Genomic DNA, 22,959 nt, shown 5'->3' with positions numbered 1-22,959 from the left:
GCCACATCTTGTGTCCTCTTGTCTTGGCTTGTCTTCTGCGATTTATGTTCGTGTTCTATCTGCAGTTTACTTTAATGCTGATGTGATTGCTAATCTGGAAAAGATATTGAGCTAATTGTGAAAATTGAAATAAATTGCTCTAAGCATAGAACATACCTAAAATTAACATAGAGTCAATGTAAATTATCATATTAGATCATGTCTAAAGTTTCACAATTTTTTTTTGTGTCTAGAGGTCAATTTTTAGTTGTCTAAATTCCCCCTCTGAATGGAATTCTTATGTAATATTTGATGTAAAGATGTAAAAAGTGTTGTCTATAGATGTTATAGAGGGTATGAGTACTTAAATTTACACCTCAACTCCTAAAATTTCTAACTAGATACACTTTGAGGGTGGAAAAATATGTTTAAACCCATCTTGAGTCATTATTTTTATTTTCCAATGAAAAATGCCAAAATAATTGGCTAGGAATTGGTCAAAAAAATAAAAATGAGAGTAAATAAAATTCTCTCCAAGTGGAAAAATATTCAAAAAAGGTTTTGGACTTTCTCAAGATGGAAATAAATTAAAAGGTCAAGGAATCTCCATGATTCAAGTAGGAAAAATTCCCTTAGAAATTCGTTTGGCTAGAAGAAAATAATTTCTCAAGGAAAATCAATTTTTTCGGTCCAAGTGGTTATTTTGAATGAGAAAATTTAGAGGAAAATATTTTTTGAAGATATTCCAGTGCTTAGAACCACTCCAAAGTCAAGATGTGGTCCATCCAGCTCATCTATCAAGGAAAACAAATTCCTTTTCTAAATCTGTGCAACAACATCAAGGGTTTGAATTTTTTTGGGAAAGATCAAGCCATGGATCAAGTCAAGCTAGCCGTTTTTCTCACTTGGAGTGTTCTAGCTCTCTCATTTCTCTATATAAAGAAGCTCAAATCTCCTCACACAAACATGGAAAATTTTTGAGCTCTTGGCTAAGTAAAGCTCTACTGCATTTGTAATATTTATCCAGTGATAAAAGAAAGTCTTTGGGGGAAAAGCCATGGTGTTATTCTTCAGCCGTTTATGGTAAAACTGTTTTGATCTATTGTGCTTCATTATTTTATAACTTGTTATTTTCATTTGGCATTTGGATTTACTGGTGTATAGTTATCTTGCATCATTATCTGAATTGGGGAAACACTTTAGATTGGGCAGATCTAGTGGGTTTTTGGTCAAACCCCTAGAATTCCCTCTCACTATGCCATCCAATTCCTGTGGATCTAACAAATTTTTCCAAAGTGTCCATGCCACGTTCCAATTTTCTAATCAGATGTGGCAGTGACTAGTTACAACTTGGTCAAACTTGGTCAATAGGTCAAACAAGTTTCCAAGTGGCAGAACAAGGGCGACGTTGGGAACAAAACCCAAATGCTAGATTTTAGAGATTCATCAGGGCATTAGAGAACAAGCATAGGGCAAAGGACATGGTAGAGTAGGTGAGGATGTGGCAATGCCATGTAAGATAGGAAAATTCTGAGAGATATACAATTGAGATCTGGGCCATTTTAGTTATACTAAGGTTCCAAATTTGCCAGAAGATCAAGAGCGTTGGAGATCAAACTTCTAGGAGGCCAAGTCGAGTTACTAAAGGGAAAAGGTCAAGTCAAAATCGTTGTTGGTGAAGTCAACTAGTCATTAGAGGGTCTAACTAGATTTTGGAGGCCTCATGGACCAATTAGTTGAGGAATATAGACCAAAAAAGTAGTTGTTAAAAGATGAATCATTCCTTGAAGAGACTAAGTCGATTTTGTCTCTCCAAGTCACACCACCGCATGGACCAAGTTAAATTTCTTAAAGGTGTTAACTGTTGAGTTGCACTTAACAGATATTATGAAGACTGCATAGCCCGAGACAAAGTATATATCAAAATTTTTTAGAATCCAGAAGTTAGCAGGGAATTCTAGCCCCTTTCTCTCACCTCTCTCTTCTCTCTATCTTCAAATTCCCCAACCCTATAGGTAATTGTAAAAATGTCGCTAACATGACGGATAAAGCTTTGCAATGGGCCTAGGAGACTTGGGACTCAATCAACAAGTGAGTATATCCTAGAGTGTTTTTTTCACCTAACTAATATTCTCGCTTTTTAGCAACAAATAATTAACTGAGTTTTTTCACTCACATATATCCCCAAAGCTAGGGTGACGACTTGAAGATCAAGCCTTGGGTCCATCCTAGTGTCTAGGGTCGATGTACATTACCATGCTAGGTCATCTATAAAGTTTTGCGAAATTTGACTAAGTCTAGATAGGCTTTTTTAATAATTAAAAAATTCCCACAAAACGAGATCTTTTAATTAATTTCTATGTAAACATGCAAATAAGTGGTCCCAGGAAATGTTTGGGGCATGTGACTATTCGAAATTCATCCTTAGAGCACTGACATTATCCTAAGACCCATTCTCGAAGTCGAAAAATGAATATTCCCCAAGAAAATCCACTTTCTCCAAAGATAGTGGCAAGAAGGACAAGGAAATTCAAAAAATCAATAATGATAACATATTAAAATGTTATCGAAGTCAAAAAAGGATGAGAAGATATGCTTCCAATTTAGTGGGGGACAAAATAAAATGACTTAGCAAATAAGACAAAAAGAAATCAATAAAAAAATGTTAAGTGGGGGACACATGAGTATGTTTCTAAGTTGGGGCTCAAGTTTACCACATTGGCTCACGGATTTGATCATTTTGGAGAGGGAACAACACTTCTACATAGGACAAAACTTGTCCCCCACTAGCTTGTTCTTGTCTCCACTTATGCCTACAGAGATTTGGGACAAGCAGTTACACATCAATTTATCTCAGCCTCTTGCAGTTCAATACCAACTTGACTAATTCCACGTAGAGGTCAATTAACAGTCCAGTTTCGTGGCATATTTGCATGAGAGTTTGGTCCATATTTCATGGGGTGTCTCCTTGTCTCCCACTCATCTACACATATCAGCCAATGGGATCAATAGTTGACTCAGGTCCACAGACAGAGGTACATGCAACAGTTAGTTGACATCGTTTGGCACTTGAGTAGAGGTGTCATTGCCATGGATTTTGATTGAGATTCGATGGGAGTTTGTCTCCCATATCACCTACTTTGATTTGTTGAAATATGTAACTAGGTTCGGTCTTCATAATGACAAATGTAATCATGATTTTATATATTTAATGAAAAGAGAAAAATAAATTTATTATTTGAAGTCTTGAGGCATGGATTTCATGCTCAATAGAATTTAATTTATAGATCAAACACCCATTGAGTGCTTCCGGGTTTGTTATAAAGTCATTGAGTCATTGTCATGTATGAATGACCCATTTAGGCATGTTACATATTGTAAGAAAAATTGTTTGAGTCAAATTAGAGTTAAAAGGCCCTCCAAGACCATGTCAAATATGCAAGCATCAAGTCAGCCGAAGGAAACTTCTAGTCGGCTTAAAAGAAGCAATTCGACCCTATGTGAAGCCTATATAAAGAAGAACTTGGGCTCATTTGGAGAACACACACTCGCACACACAAGTTCGATCATAAAGATGAAAAGAAAAACGAAGAAGAGAAGGTCAAAGGAAGGGGAAGAAGTTGAAGTTTTAGGTTTTGGTTTTGGGCTACTTCTCTCCACACATGCGAAAGAATTAGTGCACATATTGTTGTAGTGAAGTCGAATTACAAGATTGAAGTTAGATCACCAAGAAGAGTTGTTCTAGGTGCCGAATTCTTTAGGAGAGAGAATCTACCCAAGCGAAGAAGATAAGTTGTAGTTTTTGGGCAAATCAAAGTTGTAGTTTCTGGGCAAGTCAAAGTTGCAGTTTTTGGGCAAGACGAAGTTGCAGTTTCTAGGCAAGTCGAAGTTGTAGTTTCTGAGCAAGTCGAAGTTATTGTTACAGTTGCAATTGCTGAGTAGATCGAAGTTGCTGGAAGAAGAAGCATATCAAAGAGGAAGCATTAACTTGGTCTTGGAAGGGTTCTTGGTCAAGGGTCTAGGTCTTGGAATTCGTCAATTGAAGATTCTATAAGAAGAAGAATTCTTGTGGGTTTTCCTCTCAGGTTGGAGAGGTTTTGGCCCTGGCTGATCGCCTACATCTTATGTCCTTTGTCTCATTGTTCTTTATGGTTTGGTCGTTGTTTGATGAAGAATAACACATAATAATAATAAGTATAAGAAGAAACTAATTAAGAAAAGTAAAAAGTCCTCACAAGCAGTTATCATTATAAGAGAAATCATCCAATAAATTTGCCCTAGATTTCTCAACATCATTCACACATGGCGCCCAAGGGAACTCACATCTCTTGACTTGGTGATACCCTGCCCACTTTGATGCCACTTACCAGCAAGTCGAATCACACTTGGCTTGGATCTCCACACTTGGAAATTTGACTTGGCATTGGGATTGTTACTCTTGCTTCACTTGTCATTGGATTTCTTCATTGGGATTCTCTCCATTTTGTGTATAAATCAACCATTGGAGCTCTCATTTGCACATGGTTGGAAGCTTTATGCTTAGTGTTACTCTTCTGGAATTTTTATTTGAGCAATAAAAGAGTCTTTGGGGGTTCATGCTTATTGGTTGTCCTTTGAGGATTGAGGTAACTTGTATCTTATATTGAGCTTCATTCATGTTATGATTATGTTTTTTTAATTGCTTAGGGATTGCTATTTTGTTTTATGTATAGCCTGAGGGCATTTCTGTTTAGGGAGGAAGAATTACAATTACTTGCAATTTTCCTTGAGCTCGGCATATTCTGAGCATTGTTGTGATTTGTTTTTTCTTGGTTGAACAACAAATCCAACCTTGCCTTCATATGACAAGACTCCTTTGCACTAATATTTCGTATTTGCAGTGTCGTTTGTGTTTTAGATAGGTTACCGGGTCCATTGGAGATTGGGGACATTTTTGGTTGGACCATCCATCTCCTTTGAATCTCAAAGAGCCCATAAGTTGTTCAAGTCAAGGATCTACTAAAGACATCAAAGGATCTATGAGAGGGGGTTTCATAATCCCTATTTGCTCCTTCCATCTCTAAAATTAGATCATTTCATTTCTTATTTGTGCTAACAATGATTTATGAAGCATAGAAGGCTAGATCATTGGGCTTAGGCCTTCTTTCTCTCTTTATATCAACTCATGCAACTCTGCGAGTTGATTTTCATGAGGAGATTGTTAGATCTGCAATTTCTTTCCATCTCATGCATTCCATTTCCTCTTGTATATTACAGCTTTTTATCTGTCTTGCATGCTAACTTGTCCTATTGATTGTGCATAGCAGTTGGAGGTGATTTCGATTGGAAAAAGGCTTTGAGGCAATTCAGTTTGAGAAGGAGAATCAAAGCGCATGCCTTGGAGTACTTTCATCTTTGAACCTTCAAGATTAATATTCTCTCCTCACTATTCATCATTTCTTCTTCTAGAACCTCACATGCTTGAGGAGTTGTGATTCTTGTATTCACTCAAGGATTTCAACCCCTTTCTCTTGTAAACAATTTCTCAAGTAGATCTTAAATCATTCATTTGTAACATTTTTTTGGGAAAGAGTGTCCTTGGTCACCAAGAATATTGTAAGCTTTCCCTTAAGATAATCACTCATATCTATAAGAGGGTTCTCACACAACTAATAATAAAAATTTATTCTTCCTTGGGAGCTTGGGGATCATCTCCTTGGCATCCCATCCTTCACTTTTGAGGGAAGGAGATCTTGGTTTGTTTGTTGTGGCCCTTGTTACCGACCACTTGTGGGTGACCCCTATAGGAGAAATTTCTCCTACGATTTGTCTTCAGTTGACAACCAACAACCTCTTACAACCACCTGATAGCTCAATGTGACACTATTCTTTGCCACCTGAGCCAACCATTGTGTGCCCTCACTCATCTATTATGATCGTATGTTTGAAGGTGGGCCATCCAACCCTGAAGGTATGATTTTTCATTATGTAATTGGATGCTTATGCTTGCTTTTCTTGGGCACATCTGGGCATGGATTAGTGGGGGGATTCAATGGAAAGAAAGGGCTTTGACTGTACTCTTATTCCCTTATCTCCACATGGGGGTTAATCTTGTATCTTAGCCCTGTGGGATCTACTTTATTGGCCATTAGATTTAGGAGTGGCTCTACATGGGAAACCTTGATTTTGGTTGCATGGTCCCGCTTCATGATACCATATATTTCACTCCCTTCCGCTCATTACAAACCCTTTTCACATTTTCCCTATTTCAGTCCACATTTGTCCATTGGGTCCATAAGGTGTTAGCCTCCCCTTCCCCTTGTTCACACCTTGAGTTGGGCTTGGAATGATGCCCCAGAGGTTTGATGCAGCTAAAAAGAAAGATAAAAGTATAATATGGCCGCATACAACAAGAAATGTACCACAAAATGCAAAAGATGGCCGAGACAATAAAAATTTGCATGTGTGCAAAAGCTAAACATGAGCTTTACCCTTTATCATTATGGCTATCACCCTGGTTCCTAGGGTCCCTATGAGTGTGCCCCCTACATCATTAAGGAACTCATGATTGACCCAACCTCTAGTGGGCAATGAACTGCCTCACCTTAAAGGGGTATTCACTGTTATCTTTTGCACATCATGCTCTCTTCCCTGAATCCACGAGCAATAAAATTAAGAAAAATTAATAAAAGGAAAAAGGCATATGAAGACAGGTGGAAAAACAAAGGTCGGGGTAACTCATGTACCACGATTTCTCCCTCCTACATTCATAGACCCAATGTGTGGGCCTCCTTCATCATAGCTACTCTTGTACCATGGCATGTGGCTTGGAGCCTTCCCTATTGCCCCCATTGTTATTTCACATGACACCTGCCATTTGATGGATGTACCATGGACCTGTCACTTCCTTAGAGGTTGAAACCATGTAATAGGGTCCTTCATTAACCTCTCTTGTCAAGGAAGGTAACATTAGTACATGTTCAAAGCCCATTTGGAAGGGCATGCCACTATGAAGTGTCCATCTCTGCCCTTGATTAGCAAGCTTATTTACTCAATTATACTAATGAACTATTGTACTAGAAGGTGAGGAGACACATTGGATCTTATACATGATTGCAGGTGGGTCTTTATCTTGGACTTGGCCTCCCTATATAGGATCCAAGCCCTCCAGAGGGTCATAATGGCACTTGTAGGGTGAGCATTGAGAGCTATGGGCCTCCAACCATGCAAAGCATTAATTGCCACACCATGGGCTTCTTCAACACCACCACATTGCTTGTTCATGCCCCAGTTATACAGAGATGATGATGCACTTGGACCATGTTGACCACTACATATCAACGACCCATAGCGGTACACCCCCTTTTTTCACAAGAGGGATAATGCCTGATCGATGTGTCCGTGTTGTCTAGCTTTCATCATCAACCTGATTGTCATGTTATAATGTAAACCCATTTTGCATGTATATGATGTAAATAATCTCAGCAGATCTGTGTCATGTATGTAATTGCCTAGGTAAACCTATTTCTCTGGTGACGACTTACATTCGAAGAGGTTTTTTGTCTCACCGATCCATTCTTGAATGGTTGACAGAGTTTTCCTTCAACCTTACCCCAAAGTTGGAATGAGTTTTGTCACCGGAATCTTAAGCGAGTCCTAGTTTTATAGATCGAGTCTATGTAAAAGTGATTTGGGAATAATCCTAACAATTTGGTTAGGTTATTTTATTACAAATTGTTTAGTCTGCTAGATTATATTTGTGTCGCAGAAATGGTTAGTTTGTGAGGGTCTATTTTAGATGAGTTTTCCCCCTTGTGATGTAAAAGATATGAAAATGATGATGTAAAGTGTCTTGAGGGTTGGAAAAATAATTTATCCTCTCATAGGTTAATTAATTAAAATTTTTGGCCAAAAATTAATTAAAATCTTAAGCCAGAAATTTAATTAATTATAGGTCTTAGGTAAATTTAAATTTTCCGAAGGCAAAATTCGTGGGTTCTTAAAATTCAAATTTTAAAAGGTACCAGGATTGAGGTAAATTAATTATTTTGCTAAATTTTAAGCCTTTGGTCCATGGGGTTTAAGTCAAAGTCAAATTTTTGAGGAAATTAACTCAAAATTTTTATTTTTGAGTTAATTAAAATGCATTTAATTGAAAAATTTGAATTTCCTCAAGAATTTAAAATTTCGACGGATGAAATTAAAAGAAATTTTAATTCTCATCAATGGTTGAGATTGCTTTCGAGGATCACTCGAACTAGCCATTGGAGGATTTATCGTTAAATAGGAGGTCATTTGTCAGTCAGTCTATCCGATCTCTGGATCGTGTACTAAGCTCTCAAGCTCTCTTGTATACTTTTTGGAATTAATGCAAAAGTCTTTGGGGTTTCAATGTGATGTACTGTTCCTCTTCATGAACTTATGGTAACATTGTTTTAATTTCTGCTTAATATTATGTGAAAACTATCAATCAATAGCTCTCTTAGAATAATCTGAATACAAGTATCTTATTCAGTTTGTTGGATCTAGGGTAACATTTTAAATTTTGATTGAAGTAGCAGGTATCTGTATTTCTTCAGAATTTTATTGTTGTTATATTTCTCTACTTGATTTGATGGTTGATCTAGTGTTTGCAGAAGATCTCGCAGGTTCTCATTGAGCGTTTGGGGATAGTTCTCGGTTGGACCAACCTACTCTCAACACATATTTTCTGAAGAGCCTACTGAAGCCATATTTTCTGAAGAGCCTACTGTTAGTGTCAATCTTTCCAGCCTTCCTCTAGTGATCAAATATGCTCTTACAAAGTGGTTTCAGAGTGTCCAGGTCAAATTTTGTCATTTCAAAGAGTTTTCAAGCAAAATTTGGTCACTAGGCATTAGGTCTAGGGTTTGCTTTCACTCCTAAAGTTGTCCAAATGTCGGTCCATGTCATCATTCTGCTGAGTCTATCATCATTCATAGGGTTGTCATTATCATGTCAGTGTCTAATGAGTCATTTTACACCTTGTTCATGCTTCAGTTGCGCCTAGGCAAGGTCATTTCCCTCTCCTAGGGTTTTGAAAGCTAATTTCTCTTGGATGGTCAAATCATTAGCAAAACTTGTATCCAGATGTTCATACACCTTCCCCTATCTTTCATGTACCTTATCAAATGCTTCCCATCATTGAGATCCCCCAAATTCCTCATTTTTGCACAAACCCTAGTTTCTTGCCACAACTTGACAATTTTCTAGGTTGGGCCTGTGTTTTGCCCTTTTGGACCCCTTCCCCTCACTCGATCTCCGCAATTCCACTTTCCCCTATTTCCTAACATTCCTCCCTACTTCCAAAAATTTCCCCAAGAATTTAGAAGCCCCTTATCCCCTTCATTTCGCTTCATTTCCACAAAATTCCTTGTTTCACACATCGGGATAGGTTTTACTCACATGATGTTTCTGAGCAATCAAAAATGAATTTGGGAAAACTGAGAGAGGTTTTTGTCCACAACATACCAAGGAAGAAAAACCTCCTTCACTTTTTACACAAGTGTCATGGTTTTAGAGAAATGTCAAAAATACCGTTACCTCAGGAGAATCGAATGCACCTCTGGAGTGACCTTGGGAAAATCAAATTTTCTCCTAGCTTGGTTGGTCAAATGAATTTCTTGATGAGTCCAATGATAACTAGACACAAAGAGCTTTCCAATGAGCTATCATGAGCTCAATTTGGAGTTGAGGAAGGCATTCAAAAGTTGACTGCAACAGCACTCTGCCTTGAGGCAGCCTCATTTGGCACATTTCGACCAGTCTTGGGAGATTTGATTTTTGACAGGGCAAATGAATTCCAAATTGAAAAATTCCAGTTGTGTTGGAAAGTAGACTCAAAGACCTTTCCAACGAGCTATTTTGCGCCCGATTTCGACACTGGGAAGGCCTCCAAAAGCCTCCTGCAAATGCACTATGTAGCTGGGTGCGCGCTACGCATCAGAGTGGGCGCGCTACGCACCAGGGGCGCGCTACGCATCAGCACACTTTTCTCAGTGTAAATTTACTCATGCGCTACGCACCAGGGGCGCGCTACGCGTTGGGTGAGGCGCGCTACGCGTTGGGATTTTTGCTTAGAAATTCGCCAGCAAGTGTGCAACTCATCCTCTAACTCAGTTAAAACACAGGTAGGCTTCATGTCCATGGTTTAAAGCATCTATCATTATGCATTGATCAAAATCATAGTGATGCATCAGTTGGCACAGCAGGGCATTACTTGGGAGGATTTTATTTCTCGTGATCTTTTCACAGCGCCACAGCCACCTCCTGAGATTGTTCATGATGAGGGAGGGCCTTCACATCAGTTTGACATTCCTAAGATAGAGCATGTCAGCGCTCCAGCGTGTACGACATATCAGCGAGGACACAGGGCCTTATTTGCATCTGCACGACGAGTACTATCTCCACCCGGGGTGGAAGGGGTCTCGTTGACTTCATCAGCATAGCGAGTGTTATCTCCACCTCGTGTGGAAGGGGCCTTGCTTTCGACAGCAGCACCGCAGGTACAGGATAAGGGCAAGAAGCCCAAGCATGAGGAGAGGTTTTCAGGTGAGCCATCGGGATTTGTTATCATTCATGATGATGAGACAGCTTCAGAATCAGAGGAGGCCCAATATATCAGGATTATCAAAGAGCAAGAAACGGACATTCAAGCCTTGCAAATCCAGCTGGAGATGGCAAAGTCAAATATTAGGTATCTAGAGCAGCGCAACAAGCAGCTAGAAGATGAACACACTCTTTATGAGTTGCGGCGAATCCAAGAAGACCGAAACTTGGCCCGCAAGAGACCCGGTGATTTGACACCTATTGAGCGAGAGTCTATGCTTATCCAGGTGAACACTCATTTAGAGAAATTGTTAGCTAAGGCAAACAAAGACAAAGATATGCTCTGCCATATGAAGAATCATTACTGGGCCCGCATGCATGTTTGTAAAGCGAGATTGAAGATCCTTAAGAGGCGATTGAGCAAGGCATTAAAACGGTGAAAAAGGCCCGATCCACTCCAAATTTTGGCCGAAGCCTCCTTGAAAGAGCATGGTGCTCAATGATACACCCCCAGCGCAAAATTCAGAAAATTTGGAGCAATTTTGGTCAATTTTGAATTTTTTTTTGCTAAAAACAGGTTTTTGCCCTCAACGCGTAGCGCGCCGCGCGCTACCCTGAAGATGGGGAGGTCCATTTCACAAAAACTCTGCATTTTTGGATTTGTCATGACAAATTACACTTGTTCAGCCACTGCCAAGACATTTCATTGAGGTTTGGGCCCCCAAAAGGTCAAAAAACAAGCAAAAAATGACCTTCTGCCACTTTTTGGACACACAGGAAGCAGTCTTGGGAGATTGCATTTTTGGAGGGGCAAATGGGCACCAAATTGAGAAATTCCACTTGGGCTGGAGAGTAGACATCCAGACCTTTCAAACAAGCCCACTTGAGCCTCATTTGGATGCCGGGAAATGCCCCAAAAGTGGGCTCAAATGCGCGCTACGCGTTGAGAAATGGCACGCTACGCATTAAGGAAATTTGCCAGTTTTTCATCTACAGCTCAGGACAATGCAGCTTTTGACTAGTTTTGACTTTTCATGGGATTTTTCACCCTCTTTGATGTAACTAATGTATTTTCATGATGACATGACACTTTTTTACCTATTCTAGAAGATTCATTCATAAAATAGCAAAAAATTAATTAATGAATTGGTTTCCTAACTTATAGAGGCAAGTTGTTTTGATTGCTTAGATTGTAGTGCTCAGTTTAGAATTGGTTGAAACAGCTCCTAGGATGATGAGCTCGACCCCTAGAGGCAAGGAAATGTGTTAGCTTGCCTATATTATGTACTTTCTTAGTCATTTTCATAGTTGGACTCTTGAGGGATAAGCTTAGACTGTATTACTCTTTGTATCTCTGCAATTTTGGCAAAGGAAAGACCAGGGTTTTGCAGCACTATTTGGGATTCCTGTGGTGATTTGTGTTGATGGTGTGTTTCTCTCATGTACTTGTAAGTTTGTTATGTGTATCATTTTCCTACTCTTTTCTTCTGCAAATTAAGTAAATGAAGTGTTAAGGTAGAATTCATGGTTTCTATGCTCTGCCTTTAAGTTTGCTTAATATCTATGTTTTCATCTGTTTAAGGAGAACTCTCGGTGGTTTCTTGCTCTCCTTAGCTCCTCACCGGTCATATCTATCCATTCACTTATTTCAAAGGCATCAAGACAATCTCCTACCTTGCCCCAAAAAGACCTCTGCAAAAACTGTGTCTCATCCCCGCACCCAAAATTGCTGTGCTCAGTTTTCCAACAAAACCCTAAAAATTTAAAATCAAACTTTCCCTATCAGTTTACTAGCCTAAAATCAGTGTTCTTTATTGGTCATCTCAGCCCTTTGAAGACCTTTTGCCGAGATAGACCCGGAGAGAGCCCTCTCCTGTCCCCGTAGGGCTAGCTACGAGGCTAAGTGGTTTGATGTTGCCTTGGATTTTGTCTTTTTCAGCCCGAGGCCAAATTCAAGCGCTAACACCTACTTCATATAAGCTTCAGGATTTATCTAACGATAATCTTTTTTCTGCATGGTGTTTTTGGGCTAGTAACTCTCTAAAATTTCAAAATCGTTTAAATATTTTGTGGAAATTTTGATAGATCTGGCTATTAAGAGCCTTAGATTATCAGATCTGGGAGCGGAGTTGGATTCATACTCCTTAGATATGATAGATCTGTAAATTATTTGTATAGATCTGTAAATTATTTTTATAGATCTATTATTTAGTTGTGTAGATTTGAAATTTTGTAACATAATTTTGAATTTTAACACTTGGGTTTTTGAGATTTTCTCTATTTTGTACATATTGGATATTGGGTTTTTCTTTTTTCACTTATACAGAAATAGATCTGAGAAATCAGCTAAGGAAATCTTCAGATCTGAGTTAGAGCTAGATCTGGGCTCAAAGATTGTTTGCAGGAATAGTTCTGAGAAATCAGGCAAGTAAATCTTCAGATCTGAGCTAGATCTAAACACTGGAGTGCAAGATCTGGGCTCAAAGATCGTTTGCAGGAATAGATCTGAGAAATCAGCCAAGTAAATATTCAGATCTGAGCTAGATCTAGACCCTAGAGGGCAAGATCTGGGCTCAAAGATTGTTTGCAGGAATAGATCTGAGAAATCAACCAAGTAAATCTTCAGATCTGAGATTTTTCAAGCAGATCTGGGGGTTTTGAGATAGATCTAGGCCCTGGAGAGCAATATCTTATCCCAAATAATTTTACAAGGCCAACCATTAAAGATTTTGCAATAAATCTGAAGATTTGAAGCAAAATAAATTTTTTCAGAACAAGGGTTTCAAGTTTTGGGGCTTCTAAGCCCAGAGCTGCCTTCTCCTAGCCCAATGCTAGCTGTATTAGGCCTAGTGCTAGCTCTCATTGGCCCTAGATTCCTTTGCTCCATTTCTAATTTGAATATTTGATTTTCTAAAGCTAATCATTAGTGGGTTTTTGCAGAAAATTTGGTAAAAATTTGTGTTTTAGATATTGAATTTTTTTTTTTGGCAACTTGGGGAAGTGATCTTCAAGGCCTAGGGCCTAAGGGTTTGATCTCTAAACCATCGTTTTCCTCACTGTTTGCTACAACAGTCATATACCTTTCTAATAGTGGTGAAAAACACATCTAAGTGGTTTGAAATTAACTAAAAAATTACTAAATACATTAATAAGTCATTTATGTTTGATGTGTATCAAGAATTTGGCCTAGATCTACATTTTGGGTCACTGTTATCTCTGATAATTCTGTTTATGAAGTTTGAAATATAACAGTGAAAAAATTTCATATGGGTTAGCTTAAAATCAGTTTCTAAGTTGTCTAATACATTAAGGAATTAATTTCTTGAATTGGACATTCATCATTAGGCTTATTTCATGTTTTAATTGTTGGCTGTAATAAATATATTAGATCTGATATAATTCTGGAAATCACATCATAATAGGCTGAAAATTTTTAATAATTCATATGGACAAGTTTGGAAAAAATTTGGTAAGTTTTTGGCATAAAGATATCATTGATAGCTTACTGTTTTCATTGTCATATTGCTGTTATCATAAAGTTTTTCTTACAGTTGTCCTAAAAATTAATTTCTGAAAATTAAGTACTCTGTCATGGAATTGTGATAAAATGCATATCCTTTGTTTCATAAACTGAGTATTTTTTTGAGCATCTATTGACATTCATATCGAATTGTAAAGTTGTTTTTGTTTTCTTTGAGCTAAATTGTATCAAGAAGATTTGAAATAAGCTGGTGTTTTAACTATAGTATCTTCAAGAGTTTATTTTCTAAGTCCTCATCTAAAAAAAGGCGAGCATTTCATTTGGGTAATTGAGGGCTTTTGTGGCATAAATGTTTTCCCATTCTCGAGTCTAATTTCATCTCATCTTCCAGTGCATTTGCATATAAGTTAACTTTGCATAGATAAAATTTACTTCGTAGCATAAGCTTGGTCGATAGACAGATAGATCTCCATCCGTCTTTTCTTGAGAAGCCTGTTTTAATAGTAATTAAAATGGTGACCTTGCAGTCGTCAGAGCCACAGTTCTCTGCAGCGTCGGAAGCACCGGGTATGTTAGAATTTCAGGAGAGGCATCGTTAATCACAGCTTAGTGTGCTTCTCATGATCTTCTCTCTGCCAGTTACTACGAAATCAGGCTCAACACAGAAAGGATTGAAAGGTTCACATTTAAATAGGCATTTAACTAAAATTAACCAAGATTCTTGCATCTCACATTAGTTTTAAGATCTACATTTCATATAAAATAGTCATTCATCTAAACAACAGTTGTTAATCAATTACTTGGTCTTAATTTCCCTAGCAAGATCGTCGACTCCATAAGGCACTGGTATCAATCGTTTAAAATCTAATCAAATCCTATAAGTCTTGCTAAATCTTAATCAAGTACTTGATCACTTCACTGTGTCTTTCGAACTGGCTGGTTCCCAACTAGTTCTTCTTCATTCCACTTTTCCATAAGGTCTACCCCCCTTAGCCTACTGTAGGAAGACAACTTAAATGGAAAGATTGGGGATCAGGGTGACAACCCCCAATCTGAGCATTGTCGCGATGCCTAGACATTCTGTGACAATAGACCACATTGCCCAGATGGCTACACATTGCACCCGACACTTGGTAGTTGATCCAAGGCCTAGAGGAGGTTTTGTCTCTCTAAGGGAAACATAAGATGGCATGTGTCATCTTCTATCCCTCATTGATGGAGCATCAACATGATCTTAAGCCATTTGGAGACCCATGAGACCCATTTGGAGCCCCATCTAGAGCCCACAGAGCCCAAATTGGGGTTTAGAGATGTTTTGCAACATTTAGAGGAATCCCCCTCTTATTCATTACTTTTGAGGCTGTCACTCTCATCCCCAACACATGAGACCTCAATTCTAGCATTGGAGAACACTTCACATTAATTACATGGGCTAAAAGAGAAATAAAATAATAATTTATGTTAAAGCTATCTTGCTTGGCTTGTAACCAAGGGTTTATTACCTTGTTTTAACACTTTAGGGGCTTCCTCATTAGAAATTCAAACTTATGCATCTTGTATAAATATGAGAGGCTCACTCTTATTTGGGATCATCACACTTTGGATTTTTGGCTAGCCTCATTAGATATTTTCGGCCTGCAACTTTGTGGAGTGATTTGGATGAATCTAATGCATTTTGACATTTGGAAAAATTCGTTTTCTCTCTTGGAGCTTCTCTTTGGCAATTTGATGGATGGATATATTCTCCATTATCTTGTAAGTGTTGTTTAATGCTACAATTCGGGTCTAATAGATGTGTAATGCATGGAATATTCTCTATGGTCTTTAACGTGCCCTAATTTTGTTAGAACATTGAAGCTATTGGAAATTTTACATGTGTTATTCATGGATAATGAATGAATGAATGTTCCTAAAGGTTGTTTTGAATATTGCATCCTTGAAACTCCATTTATTCTTGCCAACAAAGTATAATTTCCTAGAGTAGTTGTGAAGTTGCCTCCATTAGGGCTAGCGAAGCTACCTTTAGGTCTCCTTGATGAGCAAAGTTCTCAAATCAAGATCATTTTTTACTCCAATCCTCCCAATTGCGAGGCATTGGTCCTAAATCCTTCGTGATCACACATACTTGAGAAATCATTCTTCTATCAACTTCTTATCGCTCTTTTTCAATGTCCCTCTAAGGCTAAGGATGTCTCTCTAGTGCTTGGTGCAAAAGTATCTAGAGGAGTGCATTTTGAATTTTAATTGGATAGACCTTTCCCTTAGTGTCTTTTCTAGAACATTGAAGCTATTGGAAATTTTGCATGTGTTATTCATGGATAATGAATGAATGAATGTTCCTAAAGGTTGTTTTGAATATTGCATCCTTGAAACTCCATTTATTCTTGCCAAAAGAGTATAAATTCCTAGAGTAGTTGTGAAGTTGCCTCCATTAGGGCTAGCGAAGCTGCCGTTAGGTCTCCTTGATGAGCAAAGTTCTCAAATCAAGATCATTTTTTACTCCAATCCTCCCAATTGCTAGGCATTGGTCCTAAATCCTTGGTGATCACACATACTTGAGAAATCATTCTTCTATCAACTTCTTATCGCTCTTTTTCATCGTCCCTCTAAGGCTAAGGATGCCTCTCCAGTGCTTGGTGCAAAAGTATCTAGAGGAGTGCATTTTGAATTTCGATTGGATAGACCTTTCCCTTAGTGTCTTCTCTAGCTATCACACTAAGTGGGAACCCTAGAAGTTGTTCTTCGAATTGGGGGTTCCTTGAAGGTTCGTACTCTATTACTTATTGAAGTATATCATTCACAACCTTTTCTCTTTCCTACCTTGACCTTGGATGAACTCTTATCTCTTCAAATATTTCAACCCTAGGTCTCATGTAGTATCTATTCCAAGGGGTTTTTTGTGGAAAGTCATACTAGCATCTCCCAAAGCTCACATATTTATTGAACCTTTCCATTGAATGAGCCATCGTTGGCTCACTTTGAAACTTATTATAGATACATCAATCACAAGTGAGGGATATCGAGACCCCTTTGGTTGGTGAAAATCTGAGAAGAGAAGGGGACATACCTATGGTGACAGTGGGCCTTTTTCCCATTGTTTTCATTTGGTCTAGTAGTTGTGCCTTAGGTACCCCTCCTAGGACCCCTGCGAGATCATGTGGCAACAGTGCCATTTTCTCTTTTTCATTTCTTGCAAGTAGTTTAGCTTCTCATTTCTTGTTTCATGCTAAAGTATTGGATCTAGTTTCATGCTCATTTCCATTCACTAATTTTGAGCCGAGTGATTATCTTATGCTTCATTGCATGCTATTCTTCATTTCACTAATACATTTTTGGTATTGGGGTAATTGCTTAGTTTAAGTTTCATCTCATTTAACTTTCAATACATGGTAATTTTCATTTGCTTATTTACATGTTAATACCCTCAACAATCTAATTTCGATTTCCATTTCATTGTATTTTACATGCTAGTTTAGTTTCATTTACATTGCAAGATCTCTAATTTCAAGTTTCATGTTCTATAGCTTCATGTTCATTTGATTTGGATCGCTAACTCATTCACAACTTATTTCATTTGCTCAAATTGCAATTTCACTCACGACTTTACTTTGAGCTTTTTTTGTACATAGAACATTCATAATCAATCATTCTATCTAAAGTTAACCTCCAACATAAGTTGGTTGCTAAGTTACCTGACATGGGGACACGAGACATGCAGGACATGAAAATTCGAGTGTCTGACACGGGCATGTTGACCCCCTAGAACAGGACATGTAAGACACGTTATATATATATATATATATATTAAAAATTTGATATTTCTTAGACAAATTCTCATTCATGATACAAAATTTAGACATAGATCTAGATTCTACATTGTAAATTTAAAATTTGTAAGTTTTACAAAGTAACATTATGCATACAAATACAATTGTGATAGATTCATCAATCATCCTATAGGAGAAAGACAAGAAACTACAATTTTCTCATTAAGTCATCATAATCAAAACGTGTTACATAGGTAGTAGCAATGCCAATGGAAAATAGAAATAGAAAATACAAAACAACTACAAGCCTCAACGTAGTAGGTAGCTTATGACTCATGAGTCACAACTCATCAGTCATCATCATCAAAATCAACATTGTTACCCACCATTTTTGGGTGATATCCCTAGGAGAATTGTTTTCTCCAAGATGGTCCTTAGTCGGCAGCTAGCAGCCACTAGCTAGCTCATTGTGCCATTTCTCTGCCACTTGAGCCAACCATGTGGTCCCTCACCCATCACCCTATTGAAGGAAGTGTAACTAGGTTCGGTCTTCATAAATGTAAGTTTGACTTTTGTATTTATTCAGGAAAAGAGAAATTATTTTTATGATATTTGTCAATGAGTTTCTTGCTCATTGAATTAGGTCAAGCACATGTTTAAGTGCTTTTAGGAAGTCACTAAGTCAATGTATTTATGTAAGACCCTTTGAGGGCATGTTACACTTTGTATAAAATAGTATAAGGTCAAAGGAATACCTCCAAGCAAAGTCCAAGTCCTCTCCATGCAACAACGTCATGCAAATGAAGCAAAACGAAGAAAATAGTGAAGATATGGTCAAGTTAGCTTGAAGATAGATTGTCGGCCTAATGTCGGCCTAGAGGAGGGACAATCCTCTACATAAAGAGGTTGTCCACTCCTTCATAAAGCACATAACGCATGCTCTGAAATCAGCGAAGGTGGAAGTCGAGAAAGTGAAGGGTAAAGGCAAGTCTAAGGGTCTCCAAGACAAGCGAAGAAAGGAGGAAGAAGACCAAAGTGTAGGGGACTGTTTCTAGGGCTAGAAATAGTCACACATGCGAAGAGGAGGACAGATTGTGGATATAACAACAATAGTATTTTAGTGCAAGATTCGTTGGTGTTTGGGCTAGATATTAGACCTACAAGGCCTCCCAAGTCAAGTGAAGAACTCTCTCTCTCTAGCGAAGGTGAAAGAACCCTAATTCACTAAGGATACCCTCCACACGTGGGAAAACTAGGGCAACAAAACAACAGCATAGTCATACACGCATATCTCATGAAGGATCTCATTTGGTCAACAAAAAGAAGAAGTCTACTTGAACAAAGGATAGAAGAGGAACATCTCATCTAGAAGGCTCACTCAAGAAAGGTCTATCTTTAGACAAGAAACAAAGAGGGAGGACGAAGTGTTGGGGAGCAAATTGCCGGAAGGAGGAAGTCTATGTGCCGGGGAACCAGGTGCAGAAAAGAGGAAGGATTTGACTTGTGCTTGGAGGACATCCTAGTCAAGGGTCTAGGGTTTGGCATTAATCAACAAGACGCTTCAATAAGGGAAACTTACCAAAGGGTTTTCCTCTCTAAGAGAGAGAGGTTTTGGTCTTGGCAGGGAGCCAACATATGTGTTCTTGTCTTTATGTTTTTGGTAGCAGTTTGATGAAACATACACACTAATAAGAAGAAGAAGATTAAGCTAAGATAATTGTAAAAGTGCTTCACAAATTGTTATCAAGCAGTGAAGAATTACACTACACCTAATTGCCCTAGATTCTTCAACGCTGCCATGATCGTATGTTTAAAGGTGGGCCTCCCAAACCTAAAGGTATGCCTTGTCATTTGGTAATTGAGTATTGTAGTTTGCTTATCATGGACACTTCTAGGAATGGATTAATGGGGCGATTCGACAGAAAGAATGGGCTAGGTCTATGCTCTTGTTTCCTAGACCCCTTTTGGATATTAACCTTGGATTCTAGTCCCGTGGGATCTCTTTTACTGACCATTTGGCTTTAGGGATGGTATTTCATGGGAAACCTTGATTTTGGTTGCGTGGTCCCGTTCCCTTATCTGCATATATTACTCCCTTTTCGCTCATTACTTCCCCATTCATCATTTCTCCCACCATGGTCCACATTCTTCCATTGGGTCCACATAAGGCTAGCTCACCCCTTCCCCTTGCCCACATCTTGGGTTAGGCCTGGAATGATGCCCGAGAGGTTGATGCAACTAAAAAGAAAAATAAAAGCATATTTGGCCACATTCAACTGGAAAATGTACCACAAAATGCAAAAGATGTCCAGGACAAACACATTTAGGAAATGGGAAAAAGCCAATACATGAGCTCTACTCCATCATCATGGACATCACCCTAGTTCCCACAGGTTCTATGAGCCTCCTTCATCATATAGGAAGCCATGATTGTCCCAACCCCTGGTGGGTAATGAATCACCTGTTGAAGAATCTAGGGCACTTCTAGTTAATGTGATTCTTCTTAGCTTGATAACTATTTGTGAGGAGTTTTAACTTTTCTTCTTAGCATAGTCTTCACTTGTTATGATTAGAGTGTGTCTTCTTAGTTCATCAAATATCTACCAAAACAAAAGAGACAAGAACACACGATGTTGGCTTTCTTCTAGGGCCAAAACGTCTCCCTCTTGGAGAGGAAAACCCACACAAAATTCTTCTTATAGAGATTCCAATTGACGAATACCAAGACCTTGACCCTTGACCTACTAGGCCACTCCAAGACCAAGACACCAATCCTCCTATTCAGCTGAGATCATCATTATCACTATTGCTTTATTGAGATCATCATTACTACACCATTTCTTCTCCTTCATCGAGATTTTCTTCATTGTTGCACCCATGGTACACCTTCACTGAGAACTAGATCACTGTTGTACTATCACTAAGATCACTACCATGTCAACGAGGTTTCTTCATTAGGATTATGACGGAGACCATAGGTGTCATTATGCTGAGGTCTTGTGACTTCCTTTTCTTCCTGCACAAAGGCCTTCATGATATTGTCTAGTATATTGAGACAGAGTGTTCCCTTCTTGTATTGAGACCCTCATCATTATGTCAACACTGTAATCATTTCAGTGACACCCATCCGAGATTACAGTGATGTTGTCCATCCTTACTGTTATGCGAAGATGATTGTCCTAAATTCTGTTCCTCCTGTACCCGTACAAGATTACAGATTGTTCGAGATTTTGTGTCTCCTGCACCCACTGTGTCATCCGAAGTTTCAGAGAGATGTTCGAAAATCCTGACTGTAATTCCGAACCTTAATGCCTATTTATAGTCGCCCTGCCTTCATAAATAAGCCGACATGACAGAATGAAGTGTTGTGTCTCCTTCTGTGAGCTGACTTGTCATTTATATTCATTTGTAGGCCGACATGACTATGTTTCACATCGTTTTGCTGGCAGACTTCTTCTTGTGCATGTCTTGGAGGGCTTTTTAGACTCTTATTTATTTACACATATGCTCAGGAAGAGCTCCTTATACATAACTTTGACTCTTTGATTTTCCTAGACCTATGAAATGAGCAAGAAACTCATTCTTATAATTTACAAAAATAATAAATCTTTTTCTTGACAAGTATAAAGATCAAAATTACATTTGTAAATACCGAACCTAGTTACACTTTCTTCAACACTCCCTCTTAACTAGGGAGGTATTTATAATGGTGCTTGGTCATTCTCAATCTAAATAATTTCTCATAAGAAGAATTGGATTGGTAACCCATATGTATAGCATCATAGTAACCAACATTGTTTTCACAACAAGGCCTTGACTAACAGCTCTATCTCTCATCAGATCAGAGCACAATGTTGGCTAGACCAATGACTATAGACACCTTTATCATTGTCTCTCAAGGTACATACCCACTCAGGTGTTCATTGAGTATATGACCTTGTAGGACTATTCTTATTTTTGGTTCTCAGCCCTCAATGAATATCGGTCCTCTTGCCTACTCTTGTCTTGGATGCCCTACACATCCTCAAAGAGCATCGGATTCCAGATGATTACCCAATCCTCCATTCTTTCTTCCAAAGTGAAGACAAGATTGTTGTCTCTATCTCTCCTCAACTAGGGAGGATATCATGTGTCTTCATTTCTCTTCATGGCCTTCACCTAGAATTATGGCTGTTAGTCCTGGTCTAATGCATGACTCATGAAATAGAAAAACACTATTGTCACTCCTTTTTAATCAGGGGTGATCCAATCCAAGCTCGCTCTTGATCAGGGACCTGCCAGAGCTCCCTCTTAGCTAGGGACTCTTCTATACATCAACAACTTCTTTCTTCATGGGTCCTTCAATTGCTTGATCAACTTTTCTCCTTGATGTCATGAACTTTAGTTGAGCTTCTTCCTTGTAGGGCAACAACCATTGATCACTTTCTCTTTAGTTCATCATGTCATTCCTTTCTTCATGGAAAGTGGCCTTCTTCATATCTGGAACCTTTGTTATATGACTACTTATTTCTCATCATGCTTCTTCCATTCACCACATGAATGCTAGTTGTACTTGTATTTACAACTCTTGTTTAAGTAGCCCTACATTATCCAGATATTATTCAATAAATCAAAATATCATATTAAATTAAATCATACCTTAAGAGATGGCTCTTCATCATGACATCTTCTTGTAGATATCAACATCCTGCACACATATTGACACATCTCCCAAATATATCCATTGTCAAGGGTCTTCATCTTTTTTAGACTTTCATCAGAGTCTTCATATCTTTCCGGGAGATTTCCTAGTCAAATCTTCTTGGTCTTTTGGATGTTGATTGCCTTCATCATGGTTGCATATCTCACGATCTCTTCCTTTCTCACACATTCCATTCCCAGTAGCTTTCAATCAAAGTTTCTTCATTGTAGTTAATCACCTCATACTTGATATGAGGACATATTATGTTGATTTCATCTAGTGCGACTTATGCCTTCTTGCATCCTTTCAGAGGAGGAGATCCTTTTTCTCTTGATCATGCTTCTTAAGATAGAAGCAATGATCCATGTTACCTGCAACCATATGACATGACATTATAATATTAAACACAAGCATACATACCTTATTTTACCTTCAGGTCATCGAGGCTTCTTCTAGCAGCTTCCTTGATTGAAAAGTTCTTCAATCCCTTGATCTGCTTCATGTCA

The 22,959-nt window shown here is 38.4% G+C and overlaps 1 protein-coding gene across 2 annotated transcripts in view; it reads left to right on the top strand.

Annotated features, from left to right (window-relative positions):
• Positions 1-22,959, top strand: part of LOC149153984 (Metallopeptidase M24 family protein) — a 512,523-nt gene that overhangs the window by 248,218 nt on the left and 241,346 nt on the right. The gene's annotated exons all lie outside the window — the stretch shown is intronic.

The sequence above is a fragment of the Pinus tabuliformis genome, chromosome 9 (genome assembly GCF_031772625.1).
Source record: "Pinus tabuliformis cultivar Carrire ecotype Pingquan chromosome 9, CPIR1, whole genome shotgun sequence".
Lineage (NCBI taxonomy): Eukaryota > Viridiplantae > Streptophyta > Pinopsida > Pinales > Pinaceae > Pinus > Pinus tabuliformis.
This window is presented reverse-complemented; position numbering and strand designations above follow the sequence as displayed.